Here is a 10,394-nt window from a genome sequence, read left to right as displayed (position 1 = left end):
ATTTCATATGATAAATAATTCTGATATGAATCTATTTTATGAATATGATTTTGATACATTCTGACACGATTCTGTTCTGTTCTGTTACGGATCCGATTCTGATTTCCAGTACGATTCTGTCTTGTTCTGAATATGAATGCTGATCTGAATAATGTATTTATATCTGATGTTTTCGATATTTTTATATACCGTTCTGTAGTTCTGATATGATGTATTTTTGCTTCTAATTCCTGATTTGATCTGATCTGTACGATTTGATTCTATTCTGCTTCGATGATAATCGATTCTGTCCATTTTTATATAGACTTCTGTCTATTGTGTTGATGTGGACTCGAGGATTTTGGATTGGGGGTTTGATGTCTTGCCTGTAGTTCTGTTGTAGCTCAATCTTATGTTTTCTGCTGTGGTTTTCAGTTCTGGGAAGGGGAAAGGAAGTCCGGAGTAGAAGTTCAAAGTCTGATCTGTTATAGGCTATTTTTGCACTTTTTGATGTTTTTACAGTCAGTTTTCTGTTCGCTTTTTTCTTTCTTGTCTGAAAGCCATGAGCCTGTATTTTGTACATAGATTCTTTTGGAGGAAGAAAATAATAATGATTCTACTCCGCTTGGCATTTGATTATTTATAGTAGCTTCTGTGTGTCTGTTTCTGTGTGTAATTTTTTGGAAGGAAGTTCTGAAGCAGATTCTAAAGCTCAGATTCTGAAAATCAAGTTCAGTCAGTTTTGAATCCAGCCTCAACGGCCCGATTGCGAGCGGGACCCGCCCCACAGTCGGGTTGGGTCGTGACAAGGCCCTTTTTAGTGGTATCAGAAGCAATGGTTTTGGAATTTGGATTGTACGACAAGCTATAGGAAGTGATCTGAGCTCTGTTTGGGGTAGTTTTTGGTTGCCCGAGATTTTTTATTATGATGCTTTTTGTGTATTTTTTAGATTTTCGATTTTTTGTATGGATCTGACAGACCCGCATGACAGACGGTTCAGGTGGCCAGTCAGGCAGCACCAGTGGGTAGTACACATGCCAGGTTGTTGGCAGATACGCTTTACCAGTTTGCTACATTGTTGCTCAGATGATGATGGACACATAGTAGAGCCTCTACTGTTCGATCTGAGGATATTGATAGATCATCTTCAGATGTTTCGAAGATTGAAACCTTCGAGGTTTGAGGGCAGCTGTTGAGCCCAGAGCAGCTGAGAAGTGGCTGAGGAGTTAGAGAAGACTTTTGACGGCATGCACAGTGTCCTTAGACAGGAAGGTTCGAAGGCAGGATTATTTATGGCGTTTTTGTGATCGGTGTAAGTGAGGTGAGCAGCGCATGAGTGATTTAAAAACCAAGAATATTCGAGATAGGTGCGTCTAGACGCGGGGTAGCACAGGAAGCAAAGTTTCAAGGCAAGATTGAAACTCTTTTTGATCTTGGAGAGTTTACTGAGGTAATTCCGAGATTTTGTTTGTTCTCATCTGGCCGTGCACAGATGCAAGGAGAAGTATTTTCTGAGGCTGGTTTCAGAGGGAGCAAGTAGTGATAAGCAGTATGAGGCAGAGTATATTGCTTAGCCCGATATGCTCTCGCGCAGATGGTGAGTACTTCTGGCTGGCGAAGTGCTACCGAATTTCTGAAGGACTCGAGACAGTCTGAGGCAGCCTCTGATACCCTTTCAACATTGTCTGATTTTTCTAAGCTTGTGGAGGAGGCTTGTTTGATAAGAACGTCCTGATGGCTTACTCAACACGGTGGACTGTGAGTAGAAAGAGATTTGGGGGTGATTCGAGCAGTAAGTCCTCTGGGAAAGAGGAGATTTGTTCCTGGTTTTGGAGACCTTTCCAGGCAAGAGCGGACAGTCTGGTACTGCTAGGACCATTACGACCAGCTCTGGATTTGGTTGTGGGCACCTGTGTTCCAAGAGCTGTGGACGACGAACAACTTTGGCCAGTGCTACACGGATGACTGGTCAGTGCTTCAGATGTGTCAGCCAAGGACATCAATGGGCAAGTGTCACAGGCTAAAGGTTTGATGACGATCTGAGTTTCGATCCGAGAGCATTTGTTAGACCTGTTGGTTCAGGCAGGAAGACCGAAGACTGTTCCTCTTCTACGCCCTGTGATCTGAGGGATTTTTCTGGTAGAGGTGGTGGTTCGAGTTTTTTGTGACACGGAGACCAACTACTGCTAGTCAGCGGAGCCTAGTAGTTCTCGTAGCTTACAAGCTCGGCTCCAGCCTTCAGCCAAGAGTTACAGTCTGAAGTCAGCAAGGAGGCTTCGAGATGCTTCGGATGTGGTGATACGGTACGTATTCAAATTATTTCATCAACCCTGTCGTTGTTTATGTTTGTATTCTGGAGCCAGTCACTCGTTTCTTTCCGAGCGTGTTTTGATGCCGCATCTGGACTCGATTTGTTGAATTCGGCGTTTCTCTTCGTGTTTTGCAGCTGTAAAAGTAATTTGATTGCTCGGAAGTTTATTTTGTGAGATTGAGATGGCTGGCAAGAAGTGGAATCAATTTTAGAAATCAGAAATCATATCAATTCAGAACATATCAAAAGGCAGAACAGATTCCCTGACACTGACAGAATCTCAACGGATTCTGGCCCCTTATGCCTCCCTTTGTGCTCATGGCACCAGAACAGATGTGCTTATAGCACCAGAACAAAATTTATCATCGGATCCGGAACTTGTATTCAGAAACAGATTTCAGAGCTCATTTTAGATTTTCCCTGACACAGGCAGGATCTCACAGGATCCTGACCCCTTATAACTCCCTTTTTATAGCACACAATCATATCAATTCATTTCAGAACAAATCCGGACAATTTTAGAAATCGTACGAAAATCCGGCAGCGTAACGGTAGTATACGAAATTTACACAAAATTGACAGAATCAGAATTTTACCAAATTACCACAAAACATTCACAGCAATAATATAAGACTTTTATTCTACTGCCACAATATTTTTAGACATCGTCAAAAATTGCAGTCGAAAGAAAACACCGCGGAATCAAAATTACCTGGTCAAAATTCTCCAGAAAATAATCAAAATGTGCACAGTCGGCACCTCAGAAACATATCAAAAGTTACGCGATAAAAACTGAACCAATCGGAAAATACGGACGAAATTCGTTAACAAAAATAAAATCCGGACAGAAAACTCGTTCAAACTTCACCGTTCTGAAAATTGAGAAAGGCGGAATGTGCCTTACCTTGCGTACAACACTTTCTCGAACAATCTCGTCGGACGAAAATGGCCTGGCGTCGCCCAAAAATCAACTTTTCCAAATTTGCCCTCGATTTTCTCTCTCCTCAACTGATTTTAAGATATTTTATGATTTTCTCTCTCTTCAAAATGAGCTGATTTCAGCTAAATATTACACTGATCGGCCCGGCCAAATGCACGATTGTCCTGGACGATCTGAACAAAATCCAATCAGCCTGGAACGATTTCTCAGGACGATAATTAATTTTCAGGACGATTTGCTCTCTGACTTGAGCCATACACGGATCGTCCCGGGACGATCCCAGATCGGCCCGGACGATCCCTACAGGAACTCATTCCTGTAACTTCTGTACATAATCTGGAACATAATTTACACTAATCATCCTGGGACGATCCAGATCGACCCGGACGATCCTGGAGCAGATTTGATGTTACAGTACACCCTTTCAGTTTTTAATAAACTAACATCCTCTTCTAAGCTAGCAGCCTTGGTCATCTCTTGGTCATTGATTTTCTCTAGGGCTTTGATTTTTGTGTGTTCAGAAGATATCCGAATATTCTTCATTGTATGATGAATGAATAATGATGATGAGGGAGCAGCTTGCTGATCAAGATTAAGATTACCTTGAACAATATAATTTTGGAGCTTGTTATCAATAAGATCAACTCTTTCCACAATTTGCTCAAAATTCTTTCTAAGCCTAGCTTCAAATTTTTTGAAGAGATTTTTGCAGGCATCCTACACAATTTTCATTACTTTCTCTTTAAGAATATCGAATGATTGGGGTTGGGTTTGCAAGGTAGATTTGGGTTCGGGCTGCTGGGGAGATTGTGGGGGGAGATGATGTTCAGGTGTGTTGGTATGAATGGGAGAAAGAGGGCTTCATTGATATTTCTTGATACCAGAAGATTAGCTTCTTCAGGAGTAACTGCTTGGAGATCAACAAAAATCTATGAAAAATTAATTTGTAAGAAAATTTGTCATCAAATAATTTCAGCAATATATACGCAATATATACGTACTATATACGTAATACGAACGCAAGACATACATATTACATACACAATAAAGAAGCAATATATAAATATTTTCACAATATATACATGTCTTCTTTTTAAATTAACAAATAATTTAGTTGTCTTCTTAATATTATATAAAATATCATCACCCCATCGAAGGAAATGGGGCATTCTCTCAGGGTACTTCGGGTAATGAATGGAAGTGTGCTCTAGGAACCAAACTTTTATAAAATTGAGATATTCTTAGTAAATTTTAGCAAATCAATCAGTCAAATTAAATATTAAATTAGAATTATTTTAGTACTCACAATTAGTAGAGGAACAAAACCATTGACATAACTTGCTGGCTTGTTCGTTGAGATATTCAAAGATACATTATTAAATTCTTCAACCAGGCATTTCCAAATTTACCATGCCTAGTTAATGGATGTAAAATCATCAACATTATTTGATATTATTTTTAACAACCTAGGAACTTTGAAGTTGCTTTATTGGAAAAATAAATTTGAACATAAATACATAATAAATATTTTTAACATAGTCTCGGGGGCGCTTTCTCTAGTCAACTCAAGCATTTCAGACTTTATATCCTTTGAAGTGATGGTTGTAGTGGGTAAGGTCAACCATGTAATCTCCTCACATTTATTTGGAAGACTAGTAAAGAGGACCACTTCATCAGCTGTGAAAGGTACAATATGATCATCTATAATAAAACTTTGCTTTTGAATATTCCACATTGTCAGCAGCTGGTAGATCAGTGGGCAGCTGGTAGATCAGTGGGCCGTTTTGCTCAAATCCAAGAAAATGAAGAAATTGGTAGATATTCAGGTTCTTCAATTTCAAGAGGAATTATCTCGAAAAAAGTATCACAGATTGTTCTAAATGCGAAAACATAGCAGCGATAAGATATAGGACAGACGTAAATCTGCGTAAATTAAGAAACTAAAATTAATTTAGAGAAGCAGGTGATACACATTAAGTACGCATATATGTTGACCTCATTTTTGTATGAGGTCACTAAGGGCCTTCCAGACTTCAGATCCTAGGACTTTTCTAGACTTCAGATCTTAGGATCTATCCTAGACTCTAAGATTCTCCTAGATTCAGACTTTAGGATTCACTCTAGAGCTTAGGATTCCTCCAGACCCTAGATCCTAAGATCCTTCTAGATTCTAAATCCTAAGGCCTATCTAGATCCTAGATCTTAGAATCCCTCTAGATTATAGAATCTTTCTAGACCCTAGATCTTAGATCAATTCAAATCTTAAATCAAACTAAACTTCAATCAATTCAAACTTCAAGTACATTCAAACTTTGACTAAGTCCAGTTGAGAATCCAAACTTCAATTTAGACTTTGACTTTACCTTTGATCTAGCTCTGACCCCATCCAATCATTAATAATCACCAAATAATTGTAAATGATTTGGATACTTCAATATTAATCATTTAGACTTAAAATCCAAGCCAAACCCAGAATCCAGAATCAAATCCTAAGTCTTAAGGCCTGTCCTAAAGACCTTTTCCAAGGATTTTTCAAACACTCCAAAACCCAGTCAAATGACCTCTAATCTAGAGTTTATCAGTTGCACACTGATAAGACACGTCTCTAGAGGAAACCCACCAAGTTTGAGCCCATTTTGAGGTCTCTAACCCTAGAAATCTAATTGAAATCCAAAAGCTGTAAAACCTTCATATATTTACAGTCTATGCCATTGAACATACCATTCAATAGATTTTGACCTTAGAGCCTTCACCACAGCCTCTAGTCACTTCCAGACCATTAATCCAGACCTATTGAACAATAAACTGCATTTTTTTATGAACTCATTTCAGTCCCTAGTGGTAATGAGCCCAAAGTGACCAAAATACCCCTATGGGGCTCAAATGTTGATTTCAAACCAAGCGACATCCAAATTGAAAGCAAACACCTCCAGTAACTTTCAAATATCAAACCAAACCTGTTGGACCCATTCCCAGAACCTGGGTCAATCTGGTTGACCAAGTCAACACATTTGACCTAAAAGGCCCTTTAAGGATCCAAATAGGTATTTTGACCCAAATGACCTCTCTAGGCCATGAAACCACTTCCATTGGTCTTGAAATGTCATTTCAAATCTGTTGAGCCCAAACCCAGACCTTGGTTCAACCTGGTTGGCCAAGTCAACCTAGGTTGACCAAACAGGCCCTTAAGGGTCAAAACAGGTATTTTGACTGAATTAACCTCCCCAGACTTGGGAGACACCCCCAATGGTCTCCAAATATCGTTTCAAACCTGTCCAGCCCAGTCTCACCCCTTGGGAAGTTGACCCAGTCAACTTAGGTTGACCCATTAGCTCTTAAGGGGGGTCTAAATGGGTCAAATTGACCCATTTGAGCTCTTCAACCCCTATTACCTATTCAAATCAATTCTTGGATAAGACTCAAGTGTCACTTGACACTTGGTCAACTCAACCCAACTTGAGTTGACCAAGTCAACCCTCAATTCTTGGTCAAATCTTGATGGCATTTGCTCCTATTTCTCCTAACATTGACTTTTGAATTTTGACCCTTGACCAAACTATTTCAAATGACCCTTTACCTCCTCAAATGCCACATCATTAATTTTGACCTGGTTGACTGGTCAAACCAAGTCAATAAAGCCTTAATTCCCTCCTTGAAATGGTCAAACCCTCCCTTTTAATCTCAAACCCATTTTCTTTAGGCTTGGAGCTCTCCCATTGGCTGCTCCTACTCCCTCCATGCCACCTCAGCCTCCCTTGACCCGTTGACTGGTCAACACAGTCAAACCAAAGGCTTAAACCTTTCCAAAAGGTCATAATCAGCCTTTAGCCCACTTTCCCCTGATTTAGGCTGCCTTAGGCCGACCCTTTAATATCCCAAAGTTATCTAATAGGCTCCCTAACCAAGCCCAGCCCTTGGTTTAGCCTTAAATGGAAATGGTTCCCCCCACTTATCCCAAGTCCACCCAATGGGAGCAAGGCTTGCCCAGCCTTTGAGGCAACCTTCCAACCACTCCCTGGACATGTGGCATTATCTGGAGAGCTTGTAAGTTGATCACAGCCGTTCAAATCACCTGGAGACGTTTGAATAGAGAAAAAATGTCCTAGAAAGCAGGATTCGAACCCTAGCATTCTCTCACCATCTCAAACCTCCTCCAGCTGAACTCTCATTTCCTCTGAGTTCTCTTGAGTCCTCCACTTACATCCCCACTCAAACTCCGATGGTCAAAGCCTTCTCTGACGATCTTCCGGCGAACTAAAGTCCAATCCACCCAAGGCTTATTCCAGGCGATTCGTGGCGTGTCAGATCTTGGATTCAACTGGGAACTTAATCGTGGACAGTCTACAAGCTCAACCATCCATTAAGCGGTTCAATCCGTCCATTAAAGCAATGTAAAACTCTAACCCTAGTTTAAGACACCTAGTTTAAATACCTTTCGATTTAATGCATATTAGGCTATAAGACTGTTTCCCCATAATTTTTGTTTAGTTTCTTAATCTAGATTTAAAATTTTATCAAGATTTACCTACCCGATCGAGGGAAAACTTAAAAAAATGAGTTCTAGGGCGTTTTCACGGTTTGGCTCAGGCGCACATATTCTGGACCATTGATCGCACGATCAACGGTACAGATCAAGACGTTCCGCGCATTGATCAAACATGTATTTGATCCCGCGGCTCAAGCTGCAGTCCGGCTCGATCCTGGCCGCCCATTCAGAACCACGGGATCGCCTGTCCACTGTTTGATTTCGCGTAGCAGAGATCAAATGGCGGGATTCGTGCTGGCCGTCCGATCAAACGCGCGTGGGATCAAACGGTGGATGTCCGTTGCTGACGTGGATTAGTCAAAAATGCATGGTGATCATTGCCTAAATGATTACACGCTGCAATCATTGCCACGTGGTTCCGCATTTTAGCTGGCCGAACCCGAGCACGCCATGTGTCACACTAACAACCGCCGGATGTAATTAAATGGTTTTTTCAATTAAAATTTAAACTATTTAATTACAGAAACTTTGAAAATTAATTAAAAATTATTTATAAATCCAAAAATTAATTTTAAAATATCAAAATCTTCAGAATTTTAAAACCTTTCAAATGAAATTAAAATTACTTTGAAATATTTAATATATGTTAAATTATTTTAAAGTATTTAAAATTTGATATTTTAATTAGTAATTAATTAAAATAAATCAAATTAATTTAATAATTTTAAAATAATTTATTCAGATCATATAATTTTTTTTTAAATGAAATTATTCAATTAAATTTTAATATATTTTAAAATAATTGAGATTCTTTAAATAATTTAAACTATTTAATGAGTTAAATTTTTAATTCATATTTAAACATTAAATTTAGTATTTTGAAGAATCAATGTTTTAATTTCAAAATATTTTAAATAAATTCAGAGGATCTCTCATTGATATTTTAAAATAATTTTGATAATATTTTTAATTATCTTATTTTAAAATATATATTTATGTATATGTAAGTTTATCTTTATATATATACGTATATAGGTCTATTTTAAAATAAAAATTATATTTACTTAGATAATTTAAAATCATGAGAGATCCTTTTGAGATTTTTAACACTTTGCGATTAGCATACTTGAATAAAAAATTAATGGGGAATGGTGGTAATTAATTAGCAATTATTTTAATGTTCCATGGTTAACCCCTTTAACTAGTCAACTTTATTTTGTTAATTGCATCTTAAGGTGCACACCACCACCTAGCTTAAGGCTCTCCTAGATTTAAGGACTTGAATGTGCTTGTGTATGAATTTCTTATATGTTTGTCCAAGGGTTAGTTAAAACATTGATTCAAACCTATTAAATTAGTGACACAATTAAGGAAATTAATTAAGGACCCATGCATAGAAAACTTAGAAAAATTCCCATAATTAGGATTCATTCTCCTTTGAGTTTGAAACTTTGAACAATTGAACTTAGTGACACCCTCAACCCCTAGGGAAATTTCACTGATTTTTGAGATCATTAGGTCCCCTAATTAATTTTCTTAAGACTTTAAACCTTTAATTAAGCCCTTTAAAACTTCTAAAAATTGTAATAAATCCAATTTAAGTTTCCAAAAAATTACATATAAACCCCTCAAACGACCAGAATTCAGTCCTTTAATCTATTGAAAATTGAAACCAACCTTAATTTGACAGCAAATTTAAGGCATTAGTTAATTTTAAGCTGAAAATCCTTTTTTTTATTAATAATAATCAAAAAATCCCAAAACTTCCCCAACACTTGGGATCCCTTCTTAGGGTCATTCCTGACCTTTGAGGTGTTTTTCAAGAGTTAGGGAACTCATTCGGAGCAAAATCCCAAAAAGGCTCTCTACATTAAGCAATTTTAAAATCACTAAATACCTCAAATTTCAAACCTTCATAACTATTCAAGAAAAATCCCAAATGTCAGCCCAAAAAACTCACTGCATTTCAACTCCTAATAAGGGTCTAATAATTTATTAAAAAATGTTAACTCCCCAGAACCTGTAATTATTTCAAAAAAGCAACAAAGTTGGTCAAACCATAGTTAACTTATTCAAAACTTTCAAACCTTCTGGTAATAAAAAGGCAGAAAAAATCCGTTTTCAACGTACTTACTTCTAACTGATCGTAGTAAGTCTAGTTATTTTTAATAAAATGTAAAATTCCAGAAAAACATTAATCCAAAAGTCAACTCAACCCTTTTAATTAAATGATTAAAATATTCCAAAACTCGTAAACTCCAAACACTTTAAAACTCCAGAATCGTTAGTAACTCTTAAAATCAGTAATCAACCAACCTTTTAATAAAAATTACATTAATTTTCAACCTTAATCAAGTTAAAAACATTTAATTATACGGCTACCACTGGTACCCAGGCCTACGAGGGCTATTAGTTTTAGCCCCCAAAGGAAGGTGAAAATAAACTTCACGCCTCCAGGTGAAACAAAGGTGGTATCCAACAAATAATTTAATAAGTCTTTTTAAAATATTGATTTTTAAATCATTAATATCTACAGTTAATTAAATATCCCTTAAGCCTTTCAAACCAATCAAATTTGAAACAACTTTAACTAATAATCCCTATTTAGGACATATCAAACCCACACGACCTTTTTTACACACACTTTAGATGTTGTGCTAGATCACCAACTCTTAGA

The sequence above is a fragment of the Dendrobium catenatum genome, unplaced genomic scaffold (genome assembly GCF_001605985.2).
Source record: "Dendrobium catenatum unplaced genomic scaffold, ASM160598v2 fragScaff_scaffold_1470, whole genome shotgun sequence".
Taxonomy (NCBI): domain Eukaryota; kingdom Viridiplantae; phylum Streptophyta; class Magnoliopsida; order Asparagales; family Orchidaceae; genus Dendrobium; species Dendrobium catenatum.
The sequence above is the reverse complement of the archived record's forward strand: the minus strand, read 5'-3'. Positions refer to the sequence as shown.